Raw genomic sequence first — 16,489 nt, 5'->3', positions numbered from 1 at the left:
GAACCGATCTGAGCCAAATTAACAAAGGATGTCGAAGGGCCTAACACAACTCACTGTCCCAAATTTCAGCGAAATCGGATAATAAATGTGGCTTTTATGGGCCTAAGACCCTAAATCGGAGGATCGGTCTATATGGCAGCTATATCCAAATCTGGATCGATCTGAGCGAAATTAACGAAGGATGTAGAAGGGCCTAACACAACTCACTGTCTAAAATTTCACCAAAATCGGATAATAAATGTGGCTTTTATGGGCCTAAGACCCTAAATCGGCGGATCGGTCTATATGGCAGCTATATCCAAATCAGGATCGATCTGAGCCAAATTGACGAAGGATGTCGAAGGGCCTAACACAACTCACTGTCCCAAATTTCAGCAAAATCGGATAATAAATGTGGCTTTTATGGGCCTAAGACCCTAAATCGGCGGATCGGTCTATATGGGGGCTATATCAAGATATAGTCCGATATAGCCCATCTTCGAACTTAACCTGCGTATGGATAAAAAAAGAATCTGTGCAAAGTTTCAGCTCAACATCTCAATTTTTAAAGACTGTAGCGTGATTTCAACAGACAGACGGACATGTCTAGATCGTCTTAGATTTTTACGCTGATCAAGAATATATATACTTTATAGGGTCGGAAATGGATATTTCGATGTGTTGCAAACGGAATGACAAAATGAATATACCCCCATCCTTCGGTGGTGGGTATAAAAACATACTATAGGACGGTCGATGTTTCTTAGAACTTCAAATAGACATGGACCGATTTGATGCATTTACAATCCTTACAGACATACACTAAATCAAATTCGCAATTAAAAACAGCAAAAAATTTTGCTATAACTGCAGATTTTGTCTCCTTAAAATGGGAAAGAAGAAATTACAACATGGGGCTGCTGCATTAGCAAACATTTCGGTCAGCTAAATCATTAAACAAAATCTGGCGTTTTACGTACAAAAATCAGATGAAAAAAATATGCCATTTTTGCACCCATCACAATAGGATGGGAGTACACTAATATAGTGATTCCGTTTTGAACACCTCGAAATATTCGTCTAAGACCCCAAAAAGTATGTATATTCTTGATCGTCTCGACGTCCTGAGTCGATCTGTCGAAATAACTATAGCGGTCGAACGCGTAAGTAAATTGGCACAGATACTTAATATCGATGTAGGTCGTTGGGGATTGCAAATGGGCCATATCGGTTCAGATTTAGGTATAGCCCCCATATAAACCGATCTCCCGATTTGACTTCTTGAGCCCTTACGAGCCGCAATTTTCGTCCGATTTGGCTGAAATTTTGCATGCGGTGTTCTGTTATGACTTCCAACAACTGTTCTAAGTACGGTCCAAATCGGTCTGTAACCTAATGTAGCTCCCACATAGACCGATCTCCCGATTTGACTTCCTGAGCTCCTGGAAACCGCAATTTTTATCCGATTTGGCTGAAATATTGCATGTAGCGTTTTGTTATGACTTCCAACAACTGTGTCAAGTGTGGTTTAAATCGGTCTTTAACCTGATATAGCTCCCATATAAACCGATCTCCCGATATGACTTCTTGAGCCCCTGGAAGCTGCAATTTTTGTCCGATTTGTCTGAAAAATTGCAGGTGGTGTTCCGTTATGACTGCCAACAACTGTGCCAAAGACTGCCCATCTCGGTCTATAACCTGATATAGCTACCATAAAGACCGATCTCCCTATTTGACTTCTTGAGCCCTTACAAGTTGCAATTTTGTCCGAATTGGCTGAAATTTAGCATATAGTGTTCTGTTGCGACTTTCAACAAATGTGCCAAACCAATCTATAACCTCATACAGCTCCCATATGGACCGATCTCTCGATCATTCTTGTTTGGAATGTAGGATAAAAATGTGCGCTTCAACTAAATTTGTTTTGCCAAATTTGGCTTCCCTAGATTGGGCCTGACCGAACTTAGCACGCTTTTACTTGGTTTAGTTTAAGATGCAAAGTTTGATAAAAGAATTTTCAAAAATAATAATGGGACAGTCATCTATGAAGTAAAATAAGAATCAATCAGCGATCAAAATTTGAAATGGATGGTCATGTGCGTTAACTAATAGGAAATTAAATCTAAAGATAGCGTCTTTATTTTAAAGTATTGGTTCTTTGGCACGTTTTCATAGCTAATTTTTTTTCAGTGTAGTCCATTGCACAACTGGGTATAAAGAAAAGATGCAGTATACTTCTAACCCATGTATTAGAAATGCACAGGTTCGTAGTTACCACCTTACAGAAAGTGCGATGGGTTGGAAGAGGGGACAGAACAAAACGGAAAGTTTCTGCATTGATATCTTGTCTCCAGGTATGCCCCGATGGTTTAGAGGTGCCACCACAAAAGACAACGGCAAACAGACAATGATGTATTTTACGAGTACCAATATTATGATATTCTCAACGCCCCAATCAAACACCGAGAAACAAAATTGGTGAGGGCATCCAGCGTGATTAAATTGTGATCGATCCACTAAGCCAACATCGATTTGGATCATTACCTTGTTGTTCGCATGTAAGCTGGATATTGAAAAGCTGCAACACGAATAACCCAATTGCTTGAATAAAGCACTCCTTGTCCCAATGTTATAGCCGAGCAATGGTACATCATTGCCCCATCTTAAAAGAAATGCTGCATAATTCATATTTGGTTAATAAAAGCATCCCCGCAAAAAACCCATAGAGTTTCAAAATGCTGCAGAAGCTAAGAATGCTGCATAAATAATTAGAATTTCAGTTATTCAAAGATCCCACAGCTAATCCCAATCGGTGGCACCTTTTCTTTGCGAAAGCTGGGCATTGGGAAATGATGTGCTCTAAAATCTAAAGCTCCGCTCATATGCGCGTCCCATGCCAATTTCCTTAACTTAAATCGCGTTGCCACTAAAAAGTTGGCGTTTCTCTTCTCTACCCCAGCTTGGAGCCATCTGTGTAACAGCAGCTACTAGTAGGCATTACTGTTTGGGCATCTCCCGTCCATTTCTGTCGTCTCGGGTATTCGAACCAAAACCTTTACACACATCCCGTTCCCTAATGGAAACTATTAGCCGACCATGGTGAGACATGCTCCTATCAATCAAGTCCCCCATCTTCTTAAGTCTCTTAGCCGCGAGGGATGCCTTATACTTTATCTGTATGTCTATGGGCCTGATATTAAAACTCATCTTTAACGCACCAGTTGGCGTAATTCTTATAACTCCACTAATGTTAAGACAACATGTCCGTTGGACCAGTTGTAATGTTTTTAAGTTGAACTTCCTTGCCGACCACCATACTAACGATGCGTCACTACCGGGCTGATCACACTTTCGGATAGCCAGTAGGCCATCTTGGGATTCAGTCCCCTTTTAGAGAATATGGCTCTACTCTATAGTGGAGAATATCGATCCATGAAATAAACCTAGAAGATCGAGCCGATCAATATCCATTCTGAGTTTGACTAATGGCCCAAATGGTCTGTAGCAGCCAACAAACTAAGTTATGCTATATCTACACTGACTCGTTTAGCGGACGTGTTTTCATTTCGCTCCTCGAAGAAAAATATGCGCATCTGGGAATAGGTACTTCCTATTACGAAAAAATGTTAAAGCCTTTTTGGAGTAGGCTCAAAATTAACTCCAAACACCCAAAAGCTCCTGTAGTGGCGTCAGACCGCAGCATGTTGTCCTGTCTTCCTATGGGTGTGGGTGCCTTGGCACCTCTAGTCGAGAGTAATGCTTCAAGCGCACAACTGGTCGTCAGACTAATTAATGATTAAGAGACGAATAAACCAGAGGGATGCACAGTTCGTCCCCAGCCTTAAGTAAAGGTGGTGTTTCCGACTCGGATTCAGACTGCGATAGTATCAATGAAACAGTCATCACAGCCGAAACGAGAGATGAGGGCAACAGGATGACGGCAGAGGTGAAGCTCACAAGCAGACCGGTAAAACGATCCGGGGCACGACGAAGGAGATAGAGAAGTATGTACCGGCAGCGCAATCGGGCGAAAGTGCTGAATGTTGGAAGTTATAGACCTGACATTCCAAGCACTTCTATGGAAGCTGGATAGAGAGCATAGCACTGCTTAAATGCTGAAGAAGAAAAAGAGCTCCCCGCTTTCAAGTACTGTGGGAAGACCAAACCAGCCCTCTCGCAATGGAGACATCAGACAGTGTTCTGTAGAGGAAGATAAAGTCGGAACAGCAACGAAGGAAGCGCGCACGGTCCCTGAGTTTTCCTGGAGGACTGTGACTTCCAAAAAGATGCCACATCCATCACAGAAGGGGAAGATGGTCACTGAGAAAGGTAAGCAGCCGCCCTCTTACGCCGGAGTGGCAAGGAAGCACAACAGAGATGAGATGACTTATGCAGTTATCGATATCGGTTGTGCATCCGGTAGGTCCCAGGTGACGCATTTCGTCAACCATCGGGTTATGGAACATGTATTGAACTCTGAAGGGAGTCCACCCATTCGAATTATAAGCTGTGAGTATAGAGGGGACATCTCAAGGCTGCGCTTCGCGTCAGCGGCATGTATTCCGTATACCGTCAACAAACTCGTTGGAAGTATTTAAACTCCCTGGGGCACAAAAATCGACCTGGTGAGAAAGATGCACATCCCACAGCTCACAAGAGCGACAGTCTTCATCACCCATATGCGCGGTGAAATCGCGACAGAACGCATGATGGAAGTCTTAAAAAAACAAAACCATGAGTTGGTCGTGGAGAAACGGGAGGTTTTCTACAGGGAGGAGAAGGAGGAAGAAACTCTCCTTGTGGTGGACATTGATCAAGTCTCCGTGAGAAATTTGGCTAAGAATAAAGGCATGGCGTACTTCGGGTCCCTGGCCATCTTTTTAAAATTGAGAAGACAAGGATAGGCAGATATCCTCATACTGAGCAATCAGGCGGTGCAGTGACGGGACACTCAATAACGCCTAACGGACATGGGGCCGCCGACGAGATTATCACCAACTCTCTCAATAATGGGAAGTCTAAGATAAGTAAAGATCTTAATACTAAAACATCAGGCAGTGCAGGGGCGAGAGATCCAACACAGCCTTACGAACAGGGACCCGACGACGGAACCATCAACGACTTTATCGAGATTTGGAAGATTACGATGGATAAAGATCCTTATGCTGATACATTTGGGAGTACAGTGACAGAGAACTCAATGCCGCCTAACGCACAGGGAACCTACGATGAGACCGTAACCTACTCCCAAGATGCCCATTTAATCAAGATTTGAAAGACTAGTATGGGCAAAGATCCTAATATTGGAACATCAGACAGTGCAGGGACGGTACACTCAATACTAACGCCTATCGAACAGGGACCGGATTATGGACCCATTACAGATTTTCTCAAGATTCGGAAGACTAGGATATGCAAAGATACTAATACTAAAACATCAAGCAGTGCAGTGACGGGAAACTCAATGCAGCTTAAGAACTGGGAGCAGACGATGTGACCATCACCCACTCTCAAGAAGCCCATCTAATGGAGGACCAATGATTGCGGTCATCCAGACAAACCTCCACCGGAGCGAAACAGGTACTTACGCTCGGATGGAGAAAATCAGCAAGGCAAGGGGCGACACGGAACAACGTTTCTGGTACTCGGCCGAGGACCTGCGTTATTTGACACAAACATTTAAATTATGTATTTTCCCCATAGTTGTCAACGTCGGATGCAACAGTGGTGAGACATGGAGATGGTGGAGCATACCCGGCATCACTTTATCTCTCTTTCGGTTTTAGATGTGACAATATGTTCGGAAAGTCTAATCGATGAGGTTCTGGATTGGAAGGTCTCCATGGAGCATTCCTTCTCAGACCATCGCTACATCAGGTTTAGAATAGCACGGCCAGCGCCGCATCCGATGTGCTTCCGTAATAAGTTGAAAACTTCTTCTGCGACTACTCAGAAGAAGACTTGGGCAAGGTAATTTGGATTGTCCAAGCATAGAAGACATTGACGACAATGTCAACAGGATTGTGACTGCACTAGTGGAGTCTTTCGAAGATAGTTGTCCTCCTCGGGAATGGAAATAGGCCCAAAAAAAACCCAGGATGACCGGAGAGTTTCGCAGAATTGGCAAAGAGATCCGCAGCACGTCGTAAAAATGCGGAAGTATATTGGGATGTGTATTACACACGGGTGAAGGAATACAATAAGACTACCTGAGCGGCAAAATGTCCTGGAAGCTTTTCTGTGACCAGGTTGATAGCGTTAATAACGACGCCAAGATAAAAAAGTTTCTCTCAAAAATCTATGTCCAAAATGAAACGTTAGTAGACGACATAGGAGTGAGAGCAGAGACAATGGAGGATATGTTGAGGTTTTTAATGAAATCGAATTATCCACATGATACGACGGGACTCACAGAGACACCGGAATCTTGGAATAGTGAGGTTGACGGAAGGTTTATCATAACGGAATTTAAGGAAGCCTTGAACTGATGGAATATTTCCGGCGTTACTACAAAAGGAGGCCGACTGTCTGGCGTGTCGTCTGGCCACTATTTTCACATCGTGCCTAGGGCTTGCATATACTCCGAGAGCCTAGCAGGAGGCAAGGGTGGTGTTTATACCCAATCTCGGCAAGACAAATTTTGCGACACCGGAACTGATGGAATATTTCCGGCGTTACTACAAAAGGAGGCCGACTGTCTGGCGTGTTGTCTGGCCACTATTTTCACATCGTGCCTAGGGCTTGCATATACTCCGAGAGCCTAGCAGGAGGCAAGGGTGGTGTTTATACCCAATCTCGGCAAGACAAATTTTGCGACACCGAAGGCCTACAGGTCTATAAGCCTTACCGCCTTTCTAATCAAAACCATGGAACGCATTGTGAATACCATGGTAAAGAGTAGGACATCAAGCGAACTGCTTTATTATAAACAGCATGCCTATGCCAAGGCATAAAATAGAAGAATTCTTCGATGCCAAAACGTAAATATTGGCGGTTTGCATTGACATCGAGAGGAAGTTTAATAATGTGAGGGCCGACACATTGATCAAATCCTTAGACCAGTACCGGGTGGACCGGGAAATATTTATGACAAGGTCGAACACTTAGGAGTGATCTTGGATAGGAAACTTAATTGGAAGTTGCACATTGAGGAGCGTACTGAGAAGGCTCACAGGTGTTGGGCACTAGGTAGACGGGTAAAGGGGAATGAAAGGGCAAACGTTTTGACAGTGAAGACCAGAGAACTACCGTTGATAAACTTGGTTAACCTGAAGCCTGTCGAGGCGGTCCGATGTAAGGACGTAGGCGACAACACCGTGGAAAAGCGAAACAGTCGGTAGGACGGCGAATATCCTATGGGGTGATCCGGATCGTGAGAGGACGATGCTATTCCTGAAGGGAAATAAGAAGGAGGTCAGTATAGCTTTTGGTTTTATAACGGGACATATAGGTATACGAGCTCACTTATGCAAAATCCGTGTGGCAAGTGCTAGCATGTGGGGAAGATGATGAGACGTTGGAGCATTTCTTATGTGATTGCCCGGCTTTCGAGGCTAACAAATACCGGTATTTAGGTGGAGACACGATGCCAGACGTGAACCAACATAGGGGAGTGGTATGGAAAACAATTAATTATTTTGTAAGTAGCAGGGAATTCCCAACCTAAAATTTTTTTCTAGGTTACTTTTTATACCCTCCACCATAGGATGGGGGGTATACTAATTTCGTCACTCTGTTTGTAACTACTCGCAATATTCGTCTGAGACCCCATAAAGTCCGCCATGTAGCCATGTCCGTCCGTCCGTCTGTCTGTCGAAAGCACGATAACTTCCGAAGGAGTAAAGCTAGCAGCTTGAAATTTTGCACAAATACTTCTTATTAGTGTAGGCCAGTTAGTATTGTAAATGGGCCATATCGGTCCATGTTTTGATATAGCTGCCATATTGGGTCTTGACTTCTTGAGCCTCTAGAGTGCGCAATTCTTATCCGATTGGAATGAACTTTTGCACGACGTATTTTGATTTGATATTCAACAACCGTGCCAAGTATGGTTTAAATCGGTCCATAACCTGATATAGCTGCCATATAAACCGATCTTGGGTCTTGACTTCTTGAGCCCCTAGAATGCGCAATTCTTATCCGATTAGAATGAAATTTTGCACGACGTGTTTAATTATGATATCCAACAATTATGCCAAGTATGGTTCAAATCGGTTCATAACCTGATATAGCTGCCATATAAACCGATCTTGGGTCTTGGCTTCTTGAGCCTCTAGTGTGCGCTATTCTTATCCGATTGGAATGGAATTTTGCACGACGTGTTTTGTTATGATATCCAACAACTGTGCCAAGTATGGTTGAAATCGGTTCCTAACCTGATATAGCTGCCATATAAACCGATCTTGGGTCTTGACTTCTTGAGCTTCTAGAGGGCGCAATTCCTATCCGATTTGGCTGAAATTTTGCATGACGTATTTTATTTTTACTTTCAACCACTGTGTCAAATAAGGTTCAAATCGGTTCATAACCTGATAAAGCTGCCATATAAACCGATCTTGGGTCTTGACTTCTTGAGCCTCTAGTGTGCGCAATTCTTATCCGATTGGAATGAAATTTTGCACGAAGTATTTCGTTATGATATCCAACAACTGTGCCAAGTATGGTTCAAATCGGTTCATAACCTGATATAGCTGTGATATAAACAGATCTGGGGATTTGACTTCTTGAGCTTCTAGAGGGCGCAATTCCTATCCGATTTGGCTGAAATTTTGCATGACGTATTTTATTTTTACTTTCAACCACTGTGTCAAATAAGGTTCAAATCGGTTCATAACCTGATAAAGCTGCCATATAAACCGATCTGGGATCTTGACTTCTTGACCCCTAGAGGTCGCAATTATTATCCGACATGCCCGAAATTTTGTACGACGTTTGTACAAATGTGTTTATTATATTCTGAATCGGTCTATAGCCCGATACAGATCCCATATAAATCGTTCTCTCTATATTACTTCGTGAGCCCCAATGGGCGCAATTCTTATACGAATTGGCTGAAATTTTACACAGGTGTCCAACATATAATTGATAACGTTTTAATAGCAGAGCAACTCTTTTCTTATATCCTTTTTTGCCTAAGAAGAGATGCCGGGAAAAGAACTCGACAAATGCGATCCATGGTGGAGGGTATATAAGATTCGGCCCGGCCGAACTTAGCACGCTTTTACTTGTTTGAATCTTCTTTGTTACACATACTACATTTTGTATTGCAGTAGTTATAGACACCTTATGTAATAAACTCTTGATTTTAAACAACGTGTTCTTACTTGTCTTTGGTCCACGCAAATTCCACGAGGGAATAAAACATAACCCCCAACAAAGGTTATGGGCCCAGAGAACCAAAGCTCAAGTCTGGTTTTAAGTTTAAAATAATTCAATTGGAATTACTTCGGTTTTGTATTGTTTTATCCGGTGTTAAAAAACAAGTAAAATGGCTAGCTCAATTGCAAGCATTGAAAAGCTGAGCGGTGATAACTACTCTACATGGAGTGTCCAGATTAAAAGCCTATTGGTAACGTTGGATCTTTGGAACACCATTGAAGACAGATGTCCTGAAAAATATCCGGAACGAGCAACATGGATTCACAACGATAAGAAGGCACTTGCTACGATAACCCTATGTGTAAGGCCGAGTGAGCTGATCTATATTAAAAATTCACCTACCGCAAGAGGAGCCTGGGATGCCCTAAGCAATGTGTACAACGCAGTAACACCATCGAGAAAAGTCCAATTATTTAAAAAGGTAGTTCGTTTTAAAATAAACAGCAACGAAAAATTTGGCCCACAATTAAAATGAATTTTCCTCGACCGTGGATGAGCTTAAGGAGATTGGAGTCCATCTGAATAAAGATCTGCTAAGTATCCTACTTTTGTGCTGTTTGCCTGACGAATTAGAAAGTTTTGTTGTTGCCATTGAGTGTCGTGATACTTTGCCTCCATATGAGAATTTAGTGTCCAAAATTCTTGAAGAAGAAATGCGCCAAGGGGACAAAAACAACACAAGTGGAGTTGATACTGTTTTTGCGGCGAATTCAAGAAATGATCATAAGACCAACAAAAGGCCCAACAACAACTATGATCGAAGTAAGCAACACAGGTATCCAAGCAATGACACACGCGGGGGAGATGGTAAAGTATACAACAATAACAACATAAAATGTTTTCGCTGTGGGAGAAGGGGCCACATACGTAGTCAATGCAAATTCAATGATAAACGGGATGATTTTGTTTCTTCTTTGTTTGAAGGTGATAATGAAGTAAGAGTCGTGGGTTCTGGACAGCGGTGCGACGTCACACATGTGTAGGCGTAAAGAGTGTTTTGAGTCGTTAAAAGAACAAAAACAAAAAATTGTCTTGGCTTCTGGAGAAACAATTGATGCTCAAGGTATTGGAATAATTAAACTTAGAACTCATAAAACAACCACTCTCACTCTACAAAACGTATGGTACGTACCCCAATTACACTCAAATTTTTTATCGATTACAAAAGTAATAAAGGCTGGTCACTCAGTAACATTTGAAAAGGGTCAAGCACGAATATTGAGTGAAAATAAAAGATTGATATTAACAGCTGGTTTGGTTGGTGATATGTTTGTCGCAAATGTGGGCATAAACAAAGCAAAAGAATGTTTAAATTCCATCAAAGAGGAATTGGATGCAAAGAAATGGCACCAAAGATTGGGTCATTTAAATATGAATGATTTAAAGAAATTGTCGGCAAATAAAATGGTTAAAGGGTTGCCATTGAAATTATCTAAAGAGATTGAATGTATGACGTGTGCGATGTGCAAGATATCATCTGTGCCATACAAGAGCTATACTAGCGTGCAGACCAAAAGCATTTTGGAATTAGTGCATACTGATTTATGCGGTCCGATGGGTACAAGGTCGGTGGGTGGCTCTTACTACTTCATCACTTTTATTGATGATTTTACTCGCTACATATCTACTTTTTGTTTGAAAAAGAAGTCGGATGCTTTTGAAGCATTCTGCAATTTTGCTGCGATCGCGGAGAAGCAGACAGGCCGTAAAATAAAAGCAGTTAGGAGCGATAATGGGACGGAATTTGTAAATTCCAAATTTAAACAACATTTCGCAAGACGTGGTATTGTACATCAGACCACTGTACCATATTCCCCGCAACAGAACGGTGTTTCAGAGAGGGCAAATAGAACCCTATGCGAAATGGCAAGATGTTTGTTGGAATTTTCTGGTCTACCACAAGGTTTATGGGGAGAAGCTATACACATGGCGACGTACTTGAGAAATAGAACTCCAACCAATGTTTTGGGAGACGTTACCCCGTTCGAAAAATGGTTTGGGCGTACACCGTCCATACACTATTTTAAGACATTTGGCTGTGATGCCGTAATTTTGAAGAAAGGCCCAAAACCAAAAGGCGGAAAGTTTTTACCAAAAGGTATGAAATTGAAATTTATTGCATATGCAGAGAATATTAAAGGCTACAGGCTATACAACCCAAATACTCGACAAGTAGTAGCGGCGCGGGATGTTATATTTTTTGAGGAGTCTTTTGAGAAAGTTGTAGATGCTGAGGGCGAGTCTAGCCCATTCTATATTGAAGTTTTGAAGCCAGTTGAAAACGGAAATAGTAATAATGAAGAAATTATGGAAATATCGTGTGGGGAAAACCCAGAAATGTTTTCTGAAGCAAATGAGAATTCGGATAATGCAGTCAGCGAAGAATCGTCTGAAAATGAAACTGACAGGGAAGAGACAATAGTTGTCGAAAACAAAAGGAAAAGAGGAAGGCCTAAAATTCTTAAAACTGGTGGTGTTGGAAGACCAAGGAAGGTTTATTGTACAGAGGCTGGACCTGAAATGTTAAATTCGATTATTGAAAATCCAGTCACGGTTGCTCAAGCTCTAAATTCGGAAAACGCTGAAATGTGGAAACAAGCCATGGAAATAGAATATGGGAATTTAATGAAAAACAAAACGTGGGAGCTTGTACCTAGACCTGTCAATTAAAATATTATCGGCTGCAAATGGGTATTCGCCGTCAAACAAAAGCCAGACGGATCGGTTGAAAAATATAAGGCACGGTTAGTGGCTTATGGATGTTCTCAGAAATACAATATCGATTACCAAGAAACCTTTGCACCTGTGGTACGACATTCGGTAATACGATTGCTGTTGGCTTTGGCTGCAAAATACAAATTGTATGTTAATCGTATCGATATTGCGTCAGCCTACTTGAATGGAACCGTAGAAGACGAGGTGTATATGAGCCAACCGCCTATGTTTGAAGATGCCAAAAAGAAAAATTTTGTTTGTAAGCTAAATAAAGCTTTATACGGCTTAAAACAAGCCGGAAGAGAATGGAATAAATGTATCAACGATTTATTAATCCAAAATGGTTTTCAAAGATGTAAATCTGATACTTGTGTTTACACTCGAAGAAAAAATGACTGTTTAAGCTTTATTGCAATTTATGTTGACGATATATTGCTGGCATCATCAAGTGAGCTGGAAATAAAAGAAATCGTGGAGAATCTGAACAAATATGTGGATGCGGTTGATAGAGGGCCCATATCATTCTACTTAGGAATGGAAATAGATAGAAAAGGTTTGACAGGCGATATAACCATCCATCAAAATAAATATGCCGAAGAGATTTTGGAGCGATGGGGAATGATGAATTGTAAACCAGCGGCTACACCTTGGGTGAACGGAACAGTATTGACGAAGTGTGGGAAAAACTGCGAAGATTTGGATATGAAGACTTATCAAAGCTTAATTGGTGCTTTGATGTATCTGGCTGTCGTAACAAGACCCGACTTAATTCATGTGGTATCCAAACTATCTCAGTACAACTCGCACCCCCACAAGGAGCATATGCAGGCTGCAAAGCACGTTTTGAGATACCTCAAAAATAATCCAGAGGGTAAAATATCTTATTTATCTACTTATAAAAATTTCAAATGCTTTACAGACTCTGACTGGGGAAATGATACGAGCGATCGAATGTCCTTTTCAGGACATGTTGTATATTTTGCTGGAGGGCCCATTGCGTGGGAGTCTAGAAAGCAGTCCGTGGTGGCTTTAAGTACAATGGAAGCCGAGTACATTGCACTTTGCCAAGGTACCAAAGACGTCATGTTTCATCGAGGTCTATTGAGAGAGATGGGTTTTGAAGACTATGTTGTCCATCCTACTCCTGTCTATTGCGATAACCAAGGAGCGCAATTTATGGTCAGAAACCCAACCGTACAAAAGAAAAGCAAACATATAGATATACGTTACCACTACATACGGGACAAGTATGAAGATAAGGATATCGATGTTTTATATGTTACTTCGGATGAAAATGCTGCGGATATTTTAACAAAAAGTTTAAATAAGCAAAAGCACTTAACTGGTTGTAAATTACTTAAAGTTGAATTATAAAATATTGAAAATTTTTGTTTCTTTTTGATGAATTTTGGAAAATTTAGTGCATTTGATTTGAGAGGGCGATTGTTGCCAATAAAATACAACACTACAACTCAAATGTACTAAAACAATGTTAATAGAATCCATATGTTTCGAACTTCCATTATGAACATATGTTGTCATGCACTTTTTTGAATCTTCTTTGTTACACATACTACATTTTGTATTGCAGTAGTTATAGACACCTTATGTAATAAACTCTTGATTTTAAACAACGTGTTCTTACTTGTCTTTGGTCCACGCAAATTCCACGAGGGAATAAAACATAACCCCCAACACTTTGTAATGCCCCTTTTCTCAAACAAATAACTTGTTGGCAACCCTAAACTCATGCATTGTCTTTTCTTTTCTCTGTCCGACGTATTTGAAAAGATTTGTGATTTGTTCAACGTTTGTGATTGGCTATTGACAGACTCTTTTGGAGGTCAATCTTCAGAAGCTAATTTCTCAGCAATCATGGCCATACTCTTCAGCTGCGCATTTGTCTTTTCAGGGCATTGCTTTCTGCAGACTTTCTGCTAAGGTGCGCTGAGGCTGTAAAATGCCGTCATTGATTATTTCACAGGCCATGTAGGCAGACATTTCGGATGGCCTTGCTAATCTACCGGTACTGGTTTATCCATAAACAATGCCTTTGGTTACATTAATACCTGTGTGTCACCGGTGGTAAAGGTGTTGGTAGTGTCGATAGCTGGACCATCATTGCCAAAAAAGGCAAAGCATTTTTACTTTCATGCTGGAGCCGTGAACGTGAAGGTATGCTTGTATGTAATTTTCGAATTCCAAAAAAGTTGAACCAAGGGGTAATTACCTTTTGGTCTTTTGTTATGTTTTTTTTTTTTTTGTGGCTTTCGCATTGACCGAGACCGGTTTTCTGGTAACAACTAAATGGACAAAATATCAAGAGCAATAATAATCTCAACACACTGCTCATGATAACGTTTGTCATATGTGGTTGCTAAAAACTTAAATCATAACAAAACTTTGTGAAGAGCCCCAATAGCCCGTATCTCTCCACCCAACCTGGGCGATTATTAAAAAGAAAAAAGAGCTCTATTTTGCCGTTGTACTTTTTTTACCAGTTTTTGGAAAATTTAATATATTTCAGGTATTGGTGGCTCTTATTATGATAATCATGAAGTGAATGAGATTATGAGACTATGTTGTCAAAGTTAGTAGAGGAAAGAAATGGTGAGACAGAGTGTAAAATAAGATGATGTTTTGATAAGGCCATAATATAATAGAATTTGTGTTAAAATGGGGTATAGGGTGATGTACATATGTTTCATGAAATGTTGTAAAATTTAGATATAAATACCGCAAATAGTAAGCTCACAGACCAGGGGATAGAGGTGTGAAGGTGAAGAGAAAACCAGTACATCCGTGCTAAATTCGGCCGGGCCGTATCTTATATACCCTCCACCATGGATCACATTTGTCAAGTTATTGTATTTGCCCGATATCTCTTTATAGGGAAACAAATGATAATGGATAAGAATTGCTACGCTATTGGAGCTATACCAAGTTATAAACCGATTGGGCCATAATTGGTATGGCTGTTGGAGACCAAATTGGAAGTCACTGTGTAAAATTCCAGCAAAATCGGATAAGAACTGCGCTCTCTATAGAACCAAGAAGTATAATCTGGAGATCGGTTTTTATGGGAGCTATTGGGTTGCCCAAAAAGTAATTGCGGATTTTTCATACAGTCGGCGTTGACAAATTTTTTCACAGCTTGTGACTCTGTAATTGCATTCTTTCTTCTGTCAGTTATCAGCTGTTACTTTTAGCTTGCTTTAGAAAAAAAAGTGTAAAAAGAGTATATTTGATTAAAGTTCATTCTAAGTTTAATTAAAAATGCATTTACTTTCTTTAAAAAAATCCGCAATTACTTTTTGGGCAACCCAATATATCAGGTTATGAACCAATTTGGACCATACTCGGCACAGCTGTTGGAAATTAATGCAGAACACTTCATGAACATTTTCAGCCAAATCGGATAATAATTGCACCCTCAAGCGGCTCAAGAAGTCAAGATCCGAAATCGGTTTATATGGCATCTATTGTATATCAGATTATGGACCGATTTGGACCATACTTTGCACAGTTGTTGGAAGTTTTAAAAAACACTTCATGTAAAATTTTATCCAAATCGTATACTAATTGTGCCCTGTAGTGGCTCAAGAAGTCAAGATGCAAGATCGGTTTATATCGGGGACTATATTAAAACATGGACCGATGTGGTCCATATACAGCGTGCTTTTGACAGACGGACGGACGGACATGGCTAGATTGACTTAAAATGTCATGACGATCAAGAACATATATACTTTATGGGGTCTTAGACGAATATTTCGAGGTCTTACAATCGGAGAGACGAAATTCGTATAGCCCCATCCTATGGTGGAGGATATAAAAATAAATCGAAATATTTGTCTAAAACCCCATAAAGTATACATATAGTCTCGAAGTTCTGAATCGTTCTAGCCATGTCCGTCTGTCGAAATCACGATAGCGATCGATTTCGACAGAAATACTTCAGATTTAGATATAGCTCCCATATAAACCAAGTCCCAATTATTGTGCGATTTTGATGAAATTGGGAACTTTGTGTTTTGTTTTGACTGCCGACAATTTTGCCAAGTACGGTCCACATCGGTCAATAACCTAATATAGCTCCCACATAAATCGATTTCCCGATTTGACTTCTTGAGCCCTTACAAGCCAAAATTTTTGTCCGATTTGGCTGAAATTTTGCACATAGTGTTCTTTTGTGACATCAAACATCTATGCTAAGTACGGTCAAAATCGGTCCATAACCTGTAATAGCTTCTATAGATCGATTTATATGATCTCCCGATTTCATGTTTTGGGGGAACAATACGGTGGCATGCAAATACGTTTTTGAAGATGGGGGTATGGGAGAGCCATCTGAGGCAGTATATTAAAAAACTCTCAAGAGAGGCTGTCTCTTTGTTTAAAACCATTTTGAATATTG

This window comes from Stomoxys calcitrans, chromosome 1 (assembly GCF_963082655.1).
Source record: "Stomoxys calcitrans chromosome 1, idStoCalc2.1, whole genome shotgun sequence".
Lineage (NCBI taxonomy): Eukaryota > Metazoa > Arthropoda > Insecta > Diptera > Muscidae > Stomoxys > Stomoxys calcitrans.
The sequence above is the reverse complement of the archived record's forward strand: the minus strand, read 5'-3'. Positions refer to the sequence as shown.